Source organism: Choloepus didactylus, chromosome 9 (genome assembly GCF_015220235.1).
Source record: "Choloepus didactylus isolate mChoDid1 chromosome 9, mChoDid1.pri, whole genome shotgun sequence".
In the NCBI taxonomy this organism is placed as follows: Eukaryota; Metazoa; Chordata; class Mammalia; order Pilosa; family Megalonychidae; genus Choloepus; species Choloepus didactylus.
The window spans coordinates 132,457,207-132,473,775 of NC_051315.1; positions in this window are offsets into that span (position 1 = coordinate 132,457,207).

Here is a 16,569-nt window from a genome sequence, read left to right on the forward strand (position 1 = left end):
GGCTTTTTGAATCGGTGAGAAAAGAATGTGGTGTGACACCTGTGTCATCACTTGCAGAGGAGAGAAATTGGATTCCTGCTTCATCAGATGGAGTAAAGATTTAACTGTTAAAAATAAAAGGCATTAAAGTACCAAGAAAACACTTAGCAAACATTTTATAGGGTTGTGGAATGGGTGGAAGGCCATCAACAGCCACAAAGGGAAGGAGTGATAAACTTGACTACGTTAAATTTAAAATTGGGGGTCCAAGCAATAGGAAAATGGGTAAACCGAAATTGTGGCATATTCATACAAGGGTATGTTACTCAGCACTAGAAATGAATGAACTGACACAGATGGGCAAGTCTCAAAATCATGTTGAGCAAAAGAAGTCAGACTTGGAAGAGAACTTAGGCTATGACTCCATTTATCTGGAGCTCAGAAACCAGCCTCAGCAATCCATGGGGCTACAAATCAGAACAGTGTCTTCTCTGAGCGCTGGGGGATGGGCTGAGGATTGGCCCGGAAAAGGCTTGAGAGAACTTTCCGGGGTGACAGAAATGACGTACATCTTGTTTGGGGCAGATATAACCATCTCTTCAGAACTCATTGGATGTAAGAGCTGAGCCTTTCAGGAAGGGATTTTCTACCTCAAAGGAAAAAATACTGGAGGTAGTAGCTGCCCCATTTGGGGGTGGCAGAAACCTGTTGGTGCATCAAAAACATAAATGAGTTTAAAGGACAAATGACTGGGAAAAGTGTTCGCATCATATTTCATAGAGGCCTAAATGTGAAAGGCAAAGGTGAACATTCCTGAAAGCAAAATGGTTAGAGACGTGAAAAAGCCAACACAGAAGGAGATGAACAGGACAAAATGTTCCATCACTAGTAAAAACAGAAATGCAATGCTTTGTCTATTTGGTAAAAGCAAATGTGAGAAAATAAACACAATTGCTAACAGTAACAACTTTTTGACAGCTATTTAGACATATAAATAAACAAAACTTAAAACTTTGCACATTCTTTCACCTAGTGATTCCACTTCCAGAACTTTATTCTAGTGAAATAAATATGGCTGTTGATAAAGATTTAGCTAAAAGGTTCACAGCAACATTATTTTGGTTTTTTTCCTACTGAAAAACCTAAGTCTCCAAAAATAGGGGAATTTAATATCATGGAAAGAAATTCATGGTACGGTTTTAAGTGAAAAGAATGACTACAAAACAGCATTACAGTGTGATATTTTTTCATAAATGAAAATATTTATGGACATAAAAGAAGATGGGAAAAGATACACATCAAAGTGTTTCCAGCACAATCTTCTGAGTATTTGGAAGAAGACAGAGTATCATTTTCTCATTGATCATCCCACCTTTCTAAATTCAGTGAACAAGGATGACTTTTATAACGAAAGAATATTCAAACAGCACATGAAATTAAATAATGAGCCTGGAAGATCAGTGATGAGTCAAACCATCTGGATGCCAGCAAGGCTGAGGTGGAGAAATCAAAGGGTGAGGGGGCGTTCACGGCTCATCTCACAGCCCTAAGACCTCTCTCTCTTCCGGACACATCCACCACCTTTGCACGGACTCTGCGGTCACTTGCCCTCCAAGACTGTGTCCCCAAACCCACTCCGGACCAGGAGGACACCATCAGCCACTGAAAGAAATCCCAAAGGAAGTCCCAAACCACACCTGCCGTCTCTCACCCAGGGTGCAGGCTCGGGTCATTGACTCGACGGAGGTGGCCTGGACTTGGCAGAACCAGCAGAAAGCTACCAAGGGCCGCCACGCTTTTCATCTGTTTGGTTTTCACGGGTCCTGCTTTCTGAGATCAAGTTTTGGAGCCAGCAGCATGTGGGGCATCACTGCAGTCCCTGGAGGAGGTGAGGCCAGGGGAAGAGCTTAGACCCGGAGAATGGGGGACCTGGCCCAGCACCCCTGACGGTGGGGGAAATACCCAGAGGAAGAGGGGAGGCTGTGGGCTGGAGGCCGGGGACTGGGGGTCCCACCAGGAGCTCTCCGGATGAGGCCGTGGCTATTCCAGCAGAGTGGTGAGCTGACTGAATGGGAGAGGAGCACACAAATTTGGGCATAGATTATTTCTCAAGAGACTTAATTGAGAAGTGTCCTAGCCCAGGTCCCCCCGGGCAGACCCTGACTCAAAGTCTTTTCTGGGCGTGTGATCCCAGGAGGCAGAAGTGATGGGGGGCAGGCTGCGGGGGTTTGCCAATGCTGGGCTGTGTCTGGGGGAGGAGAAGGGGAGGCTTATCCTTCAGCCCCGTTCCCCAGGTTGTTAATTCCCCCTAGGCATCAGACAAGCTCTAACACAGGAGGGGAATGGGCCCTGCAGGCCACAGTGAGGAGCCTCCAGGTTGCCCTGAGGGCACCTACCCGGAGCTGTCACTGCAACTGTACCTGGAGACAGAGGTGGCCCAGGAGAAGGAGAAGCAGTGCCCCTTGCAGGCCCAGCACACAGCACGGCACCTGCTGTTCCCGTGAAAGTCCTTACAGTGCACCTGCATGCCCACAGGTGTCTAGGTGTGGATGACAAACGATGGGGTCACCCCCAGTTCCTGAAGAAGAGAGTCAGGGAGCTGGTATGGGAAGGTAAAGGGTTTTGTTTCGGTTTTTGAGCATGTTTATGGGCTGAGGAGGACAAGCAGGAAGTGGCTGTGAGATGGTCCCAGAAGGAAACACGGAGAACTAAAGGGAAAGCACCTAGCACAGGTGGGTCCAAGAGGGGCCTGCCTACTGGCCTAAATACTTAAAGATGCAGGCCAGGCTAAAACTGTTAAATTGAAGGTGCTCCACCCTGCTCCTTGGACACACCTGCTTTCGCAGCTCTCTGGGATTTAGAATTCTCAGACTCCTCAAGATCCTGGGCCAGAACAGAGGGTGCAGCAGAGCTGGCCACCTTCTCTTCCTACTGCTGGCCCCCTCGTGTACCTCCAGGTGTCTCGCCTGCAGACTCCCCAGGCCTCTGGTCCTACCTAGCTCTAGCCATACCCCACAGCCTCCTCTCAGACCTAAGTGTGGGCAGCCCAGGGGTGTGGTGCACCTTTGGGGGACACTCCTGCAGAAGAGGCCCCTGCAGGCCCTGGCAATGGGTTTGGGCCACCTGGGCATGGATTCCTGGGCCCCCAGCTACCTGGAGTGTCATCTAGAAGGGCATGGGCCCCATATGGGCACAATCCCTTGGCCCCACAGACTTCTTACCTCGGGGGGAGATAGGTGGAGGGGGTTAGAGTAGGTCCTCTTAGCCAGGGCAAGGGCCTCTTTTGTTCAGGGTTAGGGGAAAATTTGAAAATTCCAGGTAGCAAAGTCCTTGAAGAAAAGGGTCGCCAGGGAAGGGAGGAGAGCATGAGTATGCAGAGAAACATGTTTCAGTGTTAGGGTAGGAAATAAAGGAAACAGCCTTAATTTGGGAGATGGATATGATCATAAGATGCACAACAGGATTAAGCATTGGGCAACAATGATGACGATCAGCCCTGGATGTGCTTGTTGTGAGCCAAGCTGGAGGGGAATTGAAAGGGGAGCCGAGACATCCTGAGGACCCAGCTGGAGGCCCGTGCAGTGTGACTGGAAGGGCACCAAGGCTGATTGAGATTTCCTGCTGGTAAAACTCGGAACCCAGGTGCAAGTAACTTGTCTAGGTGGGTGGACACAAGGTCGGTGGTTGGCGTGAAGGACAAAGGAATGAAGGTGCTGAAAGTGCTGGCTTCAGGGGCGGAGGATCCCCCATGGGACGCGGAAAGGGTGACAGATGGGGAAAGGGCAGAGTCAAGGAACTGGATGTTTCAACAGGCAGCCTCCATGGTAGGTCATGAAAGGACACTATCATTTGCAGTTTAAGATTTCCATGATGGGGGAAGGGGGCAGAGTTCAGGATTCTGGCAATCTGGCAGGCTAGTTTATCTGAAAACATTCTCATTACAGAAGACCTAGGAATGCGGTCTCAAAGATAGCATTTTCTAAAAACACATGGCTAAGAGCACAATAAAGTAAGGGAAATCCCCACAGGCCAAAAATGAAGAAAGAACTAAAGATTACAAATCTCCTAAAATGATGTTTTTGTTAAAGAAGGGCTTTACCCATCTCTCTAATCCAGGGGCTTGGTTTTTAATGCCCAAATGGGGAGTTGGAACTGAGCGTCTTGCAAGAAGCCGGGACTCTCAAGCTCTAAATCCTCAATGAAAAGACAGACCAGATGAAAATGTGTCTGCTGGAACAGAAAGACTTCAGGAAAGAGTATCTGTCCGCCTTGGCTCTGGGTGGGAAAAACCTTCCCTGAGAATTTGTAGCAGGGCCTGCCTCTGCTGGGGTTTGAATTTGTACCACCTGCAGGTTATGGGAACACTCAGGCCATGAAAGTAGCATGGAAAGTAGTCCAGGCATGGGATTCTCCTGGGGTTCCTGGCAGAAGCAAGCAGCTCTAAGAAGGAAAACGCTCTAAAGCCAGGTTGCACAGACTCCTACAGAATAAGCGTCAGTCAAAATGAGTCATAATATTAAAGTATAAAACCCAAGGGAAACAGTTCACCATGAGCAAGAGTCAGCAGATAAACAGCGGGTTCATATCCCCCACTCAAGAAATTGAGATAAGACAGTTTAAAACAAATGTCAGAAATGATTAAAGAAGTTAAAGAAGAATTTAGTATGTAATAAAACAATGAGACACTAAAGAAAAAGTAGATGGATGTTATACAGAACCAAAGAAAACTTCTAGACGTGAGGAATGCGGTTGCCTAAATTAAAAATTCAGCAAGGAAGATAAAAAGCTTATCAGAAAGAATGGAAGACATTATTAGCAAACTGGGGAGCTAGAGTTGGGGAAATTCTACAAATGCAGCCCCGAGAGGAAAAGAGAGGGAAGCACACGGCTGGTAGGAGGGCAGAGGATGCACCAGTTCCTCGAGAGCACCGGCCCCCCGGCTGCCTGCTGATGGGGTGCGGCTGATCCTTCCCCAGGCAACTGTCCATGGTCAAAGGGAGCGGCCTCCCCTGGAAATGCTTGGGAGTCAGCTCTGTCCCCTCCCAAGGGCGCTGTCTGTCTGACTGCAGTGGGGAAGGTAGGCTGCCTGTGGTGGGAGGCACGCTCCTGAGCCCCCCACGGGGTCAGGCTGAGCCCCGGGAAGCCAGAATCACAGCTCTACTTAGCTTCCTCCCTTCGCACTTCCTCAGAGGTCTCTCCGGAGAGGAATTCCTCCAAGACGTTTGCCCCCCAGAACTCTCATCTCAAACTCTGCTTCTAGAGACTGTAACCTAAAACAAGACTTTACAGGAGGGGAGAAGAAACAGCAGAGGAAGGGTGAGATGAGGACAGAGAATTTCCCAGAATCAATGGAGGAAGAGGATTCATTCAGAAATACTGCAAGTCCTGAAGGTGAAAAATAAAAATGATTACACGCTGGAATATAGCAGCGACACTGCACGATGCCAGTGAGAAAGACACGTTATCAAAAGCAGCCAGGACGAAATGACAGACGAGGTCCTTGCTTCCTGAAGACAGACACATGGGCGCATGGCAGGGATTTTACTGGCAATGAAAGAGCCAAAGTCGAAGCTCCAATATGCTAAGAGAAGATACTGGTTAGTCTAGAATTCTGTGCCAGCAAACTTTCATTCAACGATGATGGTAAAATAGCGACGTTTTCAGACAAGAACAACTAAGAGAATTTACCTCGAAGAGACCCTCACTGCAACAACTAACCAAGGATGTACTGGGAGAGGAAGGAAATTAAAGCAGGCGAAAGATGACACAGGTGCCTGCCCAGATCCCCTCGGCATGCACAGTTCCTGAGCACAGGCACCCAACGGTTCCTCCTGCTCACCTGCAGCTTTCACCGGCCTTCATGGTACACGTGACCTGGGCAGGGCAGACTGGAAGTGCTGGAGAGATAAGACCCTAGCAACAGCCCTCGACTGATGGCTGGAAGATGGTGGTGGAAGAACACCCAGCTTCCCCTCCCTTCGCTGGGAAACTCTTGAGTGCTCTGGCATTTTCTGGAGGTTCCTTCAGGATTGACCCCAATTGAGCAAAGTGGTGGCCTCTTCACTAATGTGCCCTGTGTTGGTTGCCTTCCCTTTGTGTTACTGGGGGGGTCACCTCCTGTACCGGTTTGTATGTGTTATGTCTCCCAGAAAAAGCCATGTTCTTTGGTGCAGTCTTGTGGGGGCAGATGTATTAGTGGTGATTAAGTTGGAACATTTGGATTAGATTGTTTCCATGGAGATGCGCCCCACCCAACTGTGGGTGATAACTCTGACTGGATAATTTCCATGGAGGTGTGGCCCCGCCCATTCAGCATGGGCCTTGATTAGTTTACTAGGGCACTATATAAGCTCAGACAGAGGAGCGAGCTTGCTACAGCCAAGAGGGACACTTTGAAGAATGCACAGGAGCTGAGAGAGTAGCTGCAGTTTACAGAGACAGTTGAAGACGGCCGCTGAAAGCAGACTCTTGCTCTGAGAAGCTAAGAGAGGACAAATACCCCAAGAGCAACTAAGAGTGACATTTTTGAGGAACTGAAGCCTAGAGAGGAACGTCCTGGGAGAAAGCCATTTTGAACCCAAAACTTGGAGCAGACATCAGCCATGTGCCTTCCCCGCTAACAGAGGTTTTCCGGACACCACTGGCCATCCTCCAGTGAAGGTACCCGATTGCTGATGCCTTACCTTGGACACTTCATGGCCTTGAGATTGTAACTGTGTAACCAAATAAACCCTCTGTGTAAAAGCCAATCCATTTCCTGTGTTTTGCATCCCAGCAGCATTAGCAAACCAGAGCACCTCCCAAATCAACCACGTGCATTCAAATCCGTGTCTCAGGGACTGCTGGGGGGAACCCAACCTAAGACCTGGTACCAGAACTAGTCCTAGGAGAAGGACCTTCAGGATGGGTCCCAGCAGACGACCACAGGCTCACTTGCTGGTGGTGCCTGGGGGCAGTGACAGCCTTGGAGTGTCAGTCACGGAGGCTCACGGGAGTGGCGGATGGGCTGGGAACAGAGCGTGAGAGCGTGGACTGGGCATCCCCCCTATGCTTGCAGGACAGGGAGGAAGTGGTGACTGTGAGGACGCTGAGGCGACTCGGCTCTTGCCGACAGCAGCAGAAGCCGTGCACGGGGAGAACGACAGGCCCGGTCAGCTGGGCAGCATCTGAAGAGGCCCTCGGCTCTGCGGTTGGACAGCAGACTGCCCAGAAAATTGGGCCCAGGGTTTGCGTGGAAGAGGGGCAGAGCTGCACTACAAAGGAGACTGACTCCACATCCAGCAAGGTCCCGTTGCTGAAGTCGAGGACCTCGCGGGAGAGGAATGGAAGCCTGACCTCGAATGGGAATGTCCCGGATGTGCTTGAGTGCTCTGGACCTCCCAGTTCTCCCGAAGACCCAGAGGAGGTGGGAGCACCCTCTCCTGGTACCCACCGTCTGGGGACACTGCAAAGGCCCCAGCCGGGCATATGTCTCACGCAGCGAGGCTCGCCCATCTCCAGACCTGTCCCCACCTTCCCTCATTGCTTCCAGAACACAGGTCAAGTCCGCGCACGGGCCAGGCAGGGAACGTCGGTGGCTGCAGCAGGACGAAAGGGATTGACCCACCGCAGAGCTCCAGGACCTGCTTGACGCTGTGGGCAGGACCCAGGAGAAGGAAATGGGAAACTGGTCCTGAGGAGGCTGCCTGGGAGAGCAGAGCATGGGCTGGGGAAGGGAGAATTTACAGACATGGGGATCCTGTTCCGTGACTCACCATTGGCATCCCAGCATGGACACTTGGGTCCAGGACTAATATGCTGGCAGGATGTCCCCTTGAAACTTGGAGACAAAGCCCAGCCAAGGACGAGTTGGAGCTGCTCACCTGCCTCATTTGAGCTTTGAGGAAGGGGTCAGGAGCTCTGAGGGGGCAGGCAGGAAGGGATCTATCAGGTGAGACCAGAGAAGCCCCCTGCTGACTGTCCCACAGGGGCCACGGGACCCTCCCTGAACTCAGGTGACTCGGGAGGCTCCCTAAGGGGAGGCACCAGCATCACTGAGGAGGCCAGAGCTGCCTGTCTTCTCTACACTGGAGCAGAATAATCAGGAAAGGCTGATGTCTGCTGTAGCGTTGGAAACTCTGACCCCTCGCCCAGTATCCAACAGATGATGGAGAGACCAGATCTCCTGCAAGACCACAGCAGTTTATAGAGTGACTGTTCTTCAATTTTTCTCTCCAAAGGCACCACTGGTCATTCACAAGAGTAACTGTACCCTGGGGAAGGGGACACCCAGGCCCTTAGAGGACCCCTGGATGCAGGCTCAGAGTGGACCTGATGGAAGGGACTCTGGGTCACCATCACGGCCTGTGCTGTGGAGAACAGGTGATAAATGGGGTCCTGGCCATGTGTGTTGGTTACTTATAGGTGTGACATGATTCTCTAGACCCTTAGCACCCTGAAGCAACACACATTTACTATCTCAGTTTCTGTGGCTCAGGAGTCTGGCTCAGTCTCATCAAGCTGAAATCAAGGTGGCGACCTGGGCTGTGCTTTCCTCTGAGGCTCGCGGGCGGCTGCAGAATTCAGCTCCTTGTGGCTGGGAACTGAAGTCCCAGGTTTCTTTCTGTTTGTCAACCAGGGGCCATCTGAGCTCTGAGAGGCCACTCTCTCACTCCCTGCTCTCCACACAAGGCTTCGAGCCTTCAAGGTGAGCAGAGAAACCCTTTAGCTTAGCCCGTCTGCAACTTCGTTTAAGGGTTCACCTGATTAGGTCAGGCCCTCCCTGGATAATCTGTCTTTTGATTAATTCAAATCTGACTGCCCAGTCCCTTCTAGAACACCATCATGAGAGCAATAGCCCATCGTAATCAGAGCCCTGTGCACACCATACAGGGCACTGGCGTCAGGGGGCATGAATCCCGGGGCGTCTTAGAATTCTGCTTCATGGTGGGTGTGATGTGTTTGCAGTCCCCCCTGTTGACCACTTTCCCAGGCCCCGAGTGCAGGATGGGGACAGACCACTTAGCAAGTGGCAGAGCCTCGCCTTGATTCCCTGACCCTTGGAGCAAGAGTTATCATTGTAGAAATGGTCAAGGGGAAGCCCCTGAAACGGCCCCCTGCCCTCCACCTCCCCATCCGGCCAAGACATTAAATCTGCTGCAAGGAAATGAGGAGCAAACAAAGTGGAACGTGCATAACTAAATTCAAGCAAGCATGAGCGTCAGCCAGCAATGATTGAAGATGAGAACAATAGATAAATTCTGGTGTATAACAAAGTAGAGTTTGTAAGACGGGGCAGGGGCATTGGAGTTTAAGCATTTTAAGATCCTTATACTGTTTGGTAGGTTTAACTTAGTGAAAAGGGCTTTTTAAAACTTGTAAAGAACACACTAAAAGATTTGAAATAGAATGTACAACCTCCAAAGCAGAAGGAGGAGGGGGCAAGGAGAATGCAGAAAAAAGACAAACAAACAAACAAACAAACAAAAAAGTTCCATAGAAGACAAAGGAGAATGAAAGCATAGAAAGAGCAAGTAAACAGAAACCACAAAATAAAATGGGAAATAATACCAAATATATCAGTAATCACAATGAATGCATGAAGATTCAACTTCCCAGTTAAATACAGATTGATTGGATTTAAAAACAAAATTCATCTCCCTGCTGTTTACAAGTGATATCCCTAAACATGAGAATACTACTGAGGGTTGAAAGTTAAAGGGGCCAAAAAATTATGTTCTAAGCCAATGTTCATCAAAATAATTCACTGTTATTACATCAGTCCGAATTGACTCTAAGGAAAAAAGCATTCTTAGAAATAAAGATGGCCACTTCATAATGGTGAGAGGAACAATTTTCCAGGAAGATAAATCAATTTTAAACTTTTTTTGCATCAAATAATTTAGCCTCAAAATAATAAAATGCAAATTTTTTTACAGTTCCATGGAGAAATTTATTAACCAGCAGCAATAGTGGAGAAAATAACTGAGAGCTCAAACAGGCACACAAAAAATGCATGAAGATACGTAAGATTTTAATAATAAAAATAACAAGCTAAAACTAGTATCACTTATCAGAAGAGCTGTGCACTCCTAAATTAGGAAACATGTTCTTTTCAGGCTCATGTGGAATATTTACAAATGGTGATGATAGCCACATACTAGGCCAAAAAGCAAATCTCAACACAGAATGTGATTGAGGTAGAAATCAATGACAAATGGATAGCTCCAAGAAAATCTAGAGGGAAACTATTAGAACGAATAAGAGAGCTCAGCCAGATTGATGGATGTAAGATCCATATATCAAAATCCATTGCATTCAAAATCCATTGCATTCCTATATACCCATAGAACTTAAAAGAAACCATTTACAATGCAAAACTCTTCATGATACCTAGAGATAAATCTAATGAAAGTCATACGATATTTATTGAAAGATGTTAAAAACAACCCAAGTAACTGGAGACATATACCACATTTCATCTATTCTGAGACTTGGATTCTTTGCATTGTTTAACATCTCAGAAATCAGATATGTCTTAAAGTGGAGGCTGCTTTTGCTTCACTTGGTGGCACTTTTCTTTCATCATAGCATGTAAAACAATGGTGCATCTTTTACTTGATGGCATCTTGGATTCAATTAAATGAACACCATGTCCATAGATGGAAAGGCTCAAAATTGCAAAAATGACTATTCTCTCTAATGTGTTTCATAACTTCATTCCATTTTTTTGGCAAGTTGCTTCTAAAATTCATTGAATAGCAACAAATAGGCAAGAGAGGAGGCAAGGCAATTTTGGTAAATAACGTGGTGGTGGGAAAATCTCTTGGTTAGATATCAATTCTATTCTAAGCTTTAGGAATTCAGGCCATGTGGTGTTGGCACAGGGATAGACAAATAGCATGCATGTGGAAATACTCTGTGACAGAGATTGTGTTACAGGGCAGTTGAAAAAGACCATTAAATAATTGATGTGCAGACAATTCGTTATCCACATGGAAAAAATAAAATAAAATCCTTATCTCACAGCACACACATAATACTTGACAGAAAAAAAATCTTTATGTGAAAAGCAAAATTGAACATTTTAAAAGGAAATGTAGGAGCAATGGTTTTATGACCCATGTAAGAACTCTTCACATAGAACCCAAAGAGCATGAACGCTGAAGGAAGAGAGTGACAAAACTGACATCATTGTGCAACGTCATCAGCCATCAGGAAAACACAGATTAAACCCACCAGGAGGTACCTGCACCCCCATCAAAATGGCCAAAATAAAAAATAGCAAAGACATAAGGTGCTGACGAGGATGCGGAGAGCAACTCTCACACATTTGCTGGCGGCAGTGCAAAATGGTCCAGCCACTCTGAGAAACAGTTCAGCAGGTTTTTTCAAGTTAAACATTCACTGATCATGACTCAGCAATCCTAGAGAAATGCAAACTTGTGTCCACACCAAATCCTACACGTAATGATCATAGCCGCTCTATTCGTAATGGCCCCAAACTGGCCATAGCCCAAAGGTCCTTCACAGGTTGCAGGGTGAATGCTAGACAGACAGGTGCAGCCACGCAATGGAATACCACCCAGCAAGGAAGAGAGGCAAACTGCTAACAGTGCACACGGTGACCTGCCTGAACACGTGTGGCTTTTAATCACTCTCTACTTTTCTGTGAGCTTGAAATATTAATCGTGATGCACAAAATAAATGCATATGTAATAAAATTATGGAGGACAGTTGAGGGCACAGAACTTTTCTTTTTCAAGATTTTATTGGTGTTTAAACACCTAGTGGTTGTTTATTGCATGGCTGACCTTGACAATAGGCCCGAAGCTCCCGGAAACTCTTATCTCCTGTTCGTTGCTGTACTTTCTCCACTTCCCAGAGCACCTGGCCCTCAACAGGTATATTTTTAATGGACAAATAATGGATGAATAATTATTTTTAAAGTAAATAAAATAGTAAATAGGAGGCTCTTTCAACCCCTCGATCCAGGAAAGACAAGAATTATACATTGTTTCTCAATCATATTTAGAAGCATTATCAGTTGCTTCAATTTCGGGAACTCATGTTATTTCATTGGCTATAGTCTTAACAGTGACATTCTATGCTCCGAAAATAAATTATTTGTATAGGAAAATCAGATTACATTCTTGTTAATAAGTGTTTTCTATTCTTAGTCACAAAAAAACATTCCAAAATATCACTAATGATCATTCAAATGAACATTTAAGTGTGGGCAAAAGTTTAGTTTTCAAGTGACCATGACACTTTGAATTATTTTTGTTCAGAAGGAGGGAACTTAATATCAAACACGGTATTTTACTGCAGTGTCCATTTTAAATGAAAATATTCTTTATGATGCTGCAAAACTTTCTGGCATTTGACGCCCTATATGTATGTATGTAGAATGATGGAAAATATCCCCGTGGTCATCTTGGAACGTCTGAGCACTGTAAGTGCGAGGGCAGGATGTCGCCCACGGTGGTCTTCACCCAGTTGACCCTCACACCCACCTCAGGAGATGATGCTTTTGTTATTCAGTCTATGTGGAGGACGAGGAGAGATTGGAGGAGAGATTGGGGGTAATTAAGAACCTGCCTAAGGCCAGGGCCCAGACTCTACACTCCATCGGGGAGGACAAGCCTGGCTTCAGTTCCCGCGGCCTCCGTGCTCAGCACACTTCCGGCAGGTATAGGCTGGCGTGGGCATCTGCCCCGGGGTTAGCCGTGGCAGAGCCAGAGCCCAGAGCCGGGTCTCGGGGGACGAAGGACAGCAGCAGAGATGTAATCCCTCTTGCTTCAGTCCCAGCCATTGGGCATTTTCTTCCTGAAAGTTGTGTAGAGTAGGACTCACTAAATTATCTTTCCTTTATTAAAATGAAAAACCACTTTCTGACCCGTAATCCCCAAAGTGAGAAACACTTGGAACCAGCTGCCCCTCCGGCTAATACGAGACTTTGAATCTGTCTTTGGGAGATTCGGGTTGAATCTTCAGAACTGGCTGTTTCATTAGATGAAGCACTCTCCATCCCAAAACCCCAGGATTTGGAGCCCAAGCCATTGCTGGACTTGCCTGCCCACCCAGCAGAGCTTCTCGGCAGCCCGTGGAATTCCTCTGTGGACACAATAAGATGGCATCTGTTTTTTAATTTTAATTTTATTTTTTTCCCTCTAAAATATTCAAGTGAGAAACATTTGGAGATTTATATTCAGGGCACAAGACCAAATGGCATCCGAAGCATTTCTTTGTTAAATATAATTAATTTTCCTTGGCTTTTCCCTCTCATCATGACAAAGCCGGCTCTGCACATGCATCCTATTTATAGGTGACACTTCCCCTTCCCTAACTGTCCTCAGCAACATCCACGGGGATGCCAGGGGCTGGGTGGCAGTTCTCTCCTTTCCCGTCTGCATATCACAAATAGAGAAAGAATCTGAGCCATGCACTTTTCGTTACTGACTTTAATTTTTTTAAAAATCGAACAGACAATAACAACAAAAACAAAGACACAAAAAAACAGCCCTCAAGGTGGCTGAGCTCATCCTATTTCATCTTGAATGGGCAACGAAAAGCAGCACCCAGCAGCTGGGAAAGAAATGTGGGTGGGAGGTACGAGCGTGTAGGGGAAGACAAAGGAAATATTGCTTCTCCCCCACTCCCACTTTTTCCTGGGGAAAAAAAAAAGACCTCTTTGTAACACACACACACACACACACACACACAACACAATTGGAATCTAAAGAACTGTAGAAAGGAAAACTGCACAGAGAATGTTATTTTTTCCAATAAAAAAATATGTGCGATCTGGCCCCTGGGTGTTGGTTTTAAGTGGAGATATTGACTTCCAGCTGAATGATGAGTGGAGCATCTTTCTCCTGAAATATTGATAGTAGATTACACGAAACCACAAACTATCTCCATAAAGCACATCATTTCAAATCCTAATGGTGTTTTCTTTCCTCAGGATGACTGCTACATCCATGATATGATGGCTTTATTCTATCTTGGGGAAAAACTTTTTACCATACTGCCAAATTAACTTGTCAAAAGGCTTCAAACTTCGGAAGCTTTTACAGCTCAATTCAGTGCTATTATTCAAGATTGAATGGGAAGGCCACGGACTGTAAAAGCTTGCAAAAAATAAATTTCACAGGCTTTCACGGGCTGAGTGAAATACTTACCTTTTGTTCAGGTTGTATATCTGTATAGAAGAGTCTCTGCATCACTGCATTTTTCCCATCCATCCTTGCTCTTAGTGAAAGCCTGTGTTTTTTGTCTGCTGCCCCTGAAGGCCCTACCCCATGTATGCCCCCTCCACAACAGTTTGTTCCTGCGGAGCACAACAGGGGCTGGGGCACTCTCCAAACCGCGGGGCAGGTGGGGAGACGGAGGCTCCCGGCTCCCAGAACAAACCTTTATTTTCTTGAATTCTCTTATTCTTGAAACAGATTCACAAGGGATTTGATAGCCAATTACTGCTTGTAAATGTGAGCACACTGTCATGGCTGTGGGTTATGTGTGCGAGCCAGAGAGGAAGGAAAATAAAGAGACGACTGCAATTAATGTCAGCACGAGAACACAGATGGGGCCACTGGGAACACCGGCCGGGGCACAGATGTGCAATGTAAAATGCTGTCCCTGTGCCAGCCTCCTGGAAAGCCAAGCCAAAGGGTGGCTTGGTCGGCGCCACAAACCCTGAGCTGATCCAGTGGGGGGACCACGGGGATCCTTGGGACAATGTGGCCCGAGACTGACACTGGCCAGTGGGGTGGGAAGACATTTAAGGAGATTTGCCTTCCTTTGTCCAGGCAGCTTCTGTTTTCACAGAATCATTTCTTAAGTAAATGCCATTAGCAGATGTTGGGGTTTTCTTTGCCTTGTGAGGAGGCCAGTAAACTCAGGCTTGTAGAATTGTGAACGAAGGCTTCTGAGCTCTCCCTTCAATCCGTGAGAACTTACTTCAATGCCTACTTGAAACGCCCACGATGCTCATCAAACACGTGGGTTTTTCGTGCCCATCCCCCACGGAGCTGGCACCATGCTTTGGAAGACGAAGCACAGAGGCCTACAGCCCCATATTTCTCATGCTCCGAGGCAGTCCTCCAGGAAGCTTTCTTAGTCTCCCAGCCAGAAGAAACCTTTGTTCCCGAGCTCATTGGGAACGTAGCCGTGTTTTTCTTACAACACCCGACAATTCCTGTCTCGTGTGATGGCTGTCGTATGCATGCAGTATTTCCCATATCAGACTGTAAATGTCTTGTGGGTTGGTGAGCGTTTCTTATTCATCCTCCCAGCCCAGCCCAGCGGCTGACACACCACGTGGGGTGGAGTGGTGGTTGCAGGAATGAACATGTTTTAAAAGCTCCTCTGCTGATGCCAGTGGGCAGCCAAAGTGGAAAACAATTGTGCTGGGTGGCCGGTGAGCAAGGTAACAGCCTGGTTTCCACGGAGGGTGAAGGAAGGCTTTGCAACACGATCAGCACTGGAGCCCGGCTTGAGAGTGCCCGTGTGACACACACACTTGCCCGGGAGGAGAAGGTTCGAGAGGGTCTGGGATTCCAAGGCCAGTGTCTGGACCTGCATTGTTTTATTACCCATCTGCCCTTACCCTGGTTAATGGGAGTGTTAGTCACCAGGTTTTCACTGTCACAAGACAATGCCATCTTTCTGTTTTGGATCCCAAGGGACTTGGGGAGCAGGGACTAAGAGGCCCAGAGTTTTTAGAATCAGTCTCCTTGTTTGGAAATAGAGTTTCTGCACAATGGACAGAGTACAAAGACCAGATCTGTGGGCATTTCATTTGCACGCGTGTAGGATGAGCGGTGGTTCCCGAGTCGGCCGTGCTCTTGAGCTGACCTTCAGCAGGAGCTGCGCAGCCACAAGCCTTGGCTGCTCCTGTCCTTTCCCCCACACTGTCCTGAACTGGGCATGACCCTGGGGTCAGCTGTGAGGTAAATGCACACGGTCTCAAATCCAGAACCGTGAAGACTTTCTGTGGGCTCCCATCGCTTCCCTTTGTCTCGTTTTCTCAAGCCCTTAGGTCCTCTTCCCACGGTTCACCAGCTTCCATTCAGGCATTCTGAGAGCCGAGGACCGTCACAGGTGATACAGAGAGCCGGTGGGGGGGACCCCGCGTGGAGGGCGCAGCCCCCCACCGCACGACTCCTCCTCAACCACTTGTTCTCCCTTTAGGGACTGCAGAACACGGACACCCCGGCTTGGGACCAGCCCTTCCAGCCGGGAGGTCTCTAAGTTAATTAACCTCTCAGGACCTTGAGTTTCTTGGGGTTAACAGGGGGAGGCACAGCACCTCGCAGGGTTACAGGGATGACTGAATGAGTTGGGTCCCGTAGAGCACCCGATAACTCCACCTCCCCACCACGTTCTCCTGCCTGGGATGAGCAGCTCTCTTCCCTGCCCCCCCCCCTCATTTCTCCCCCTGCTACCCCCCACCGCCCCGAGCCCTCTCCTCGCCAATACAGTTCCCTTCCTAAGAGGGATTCTGGTCAATATGGTCTTGTACCTCTCCTTAAAGTTGATTTTATGTTCTCGTACAATTTATACATCTTGTTTTCAAGTCATGCGCTCAGGGGAGCAACAAACAACAAT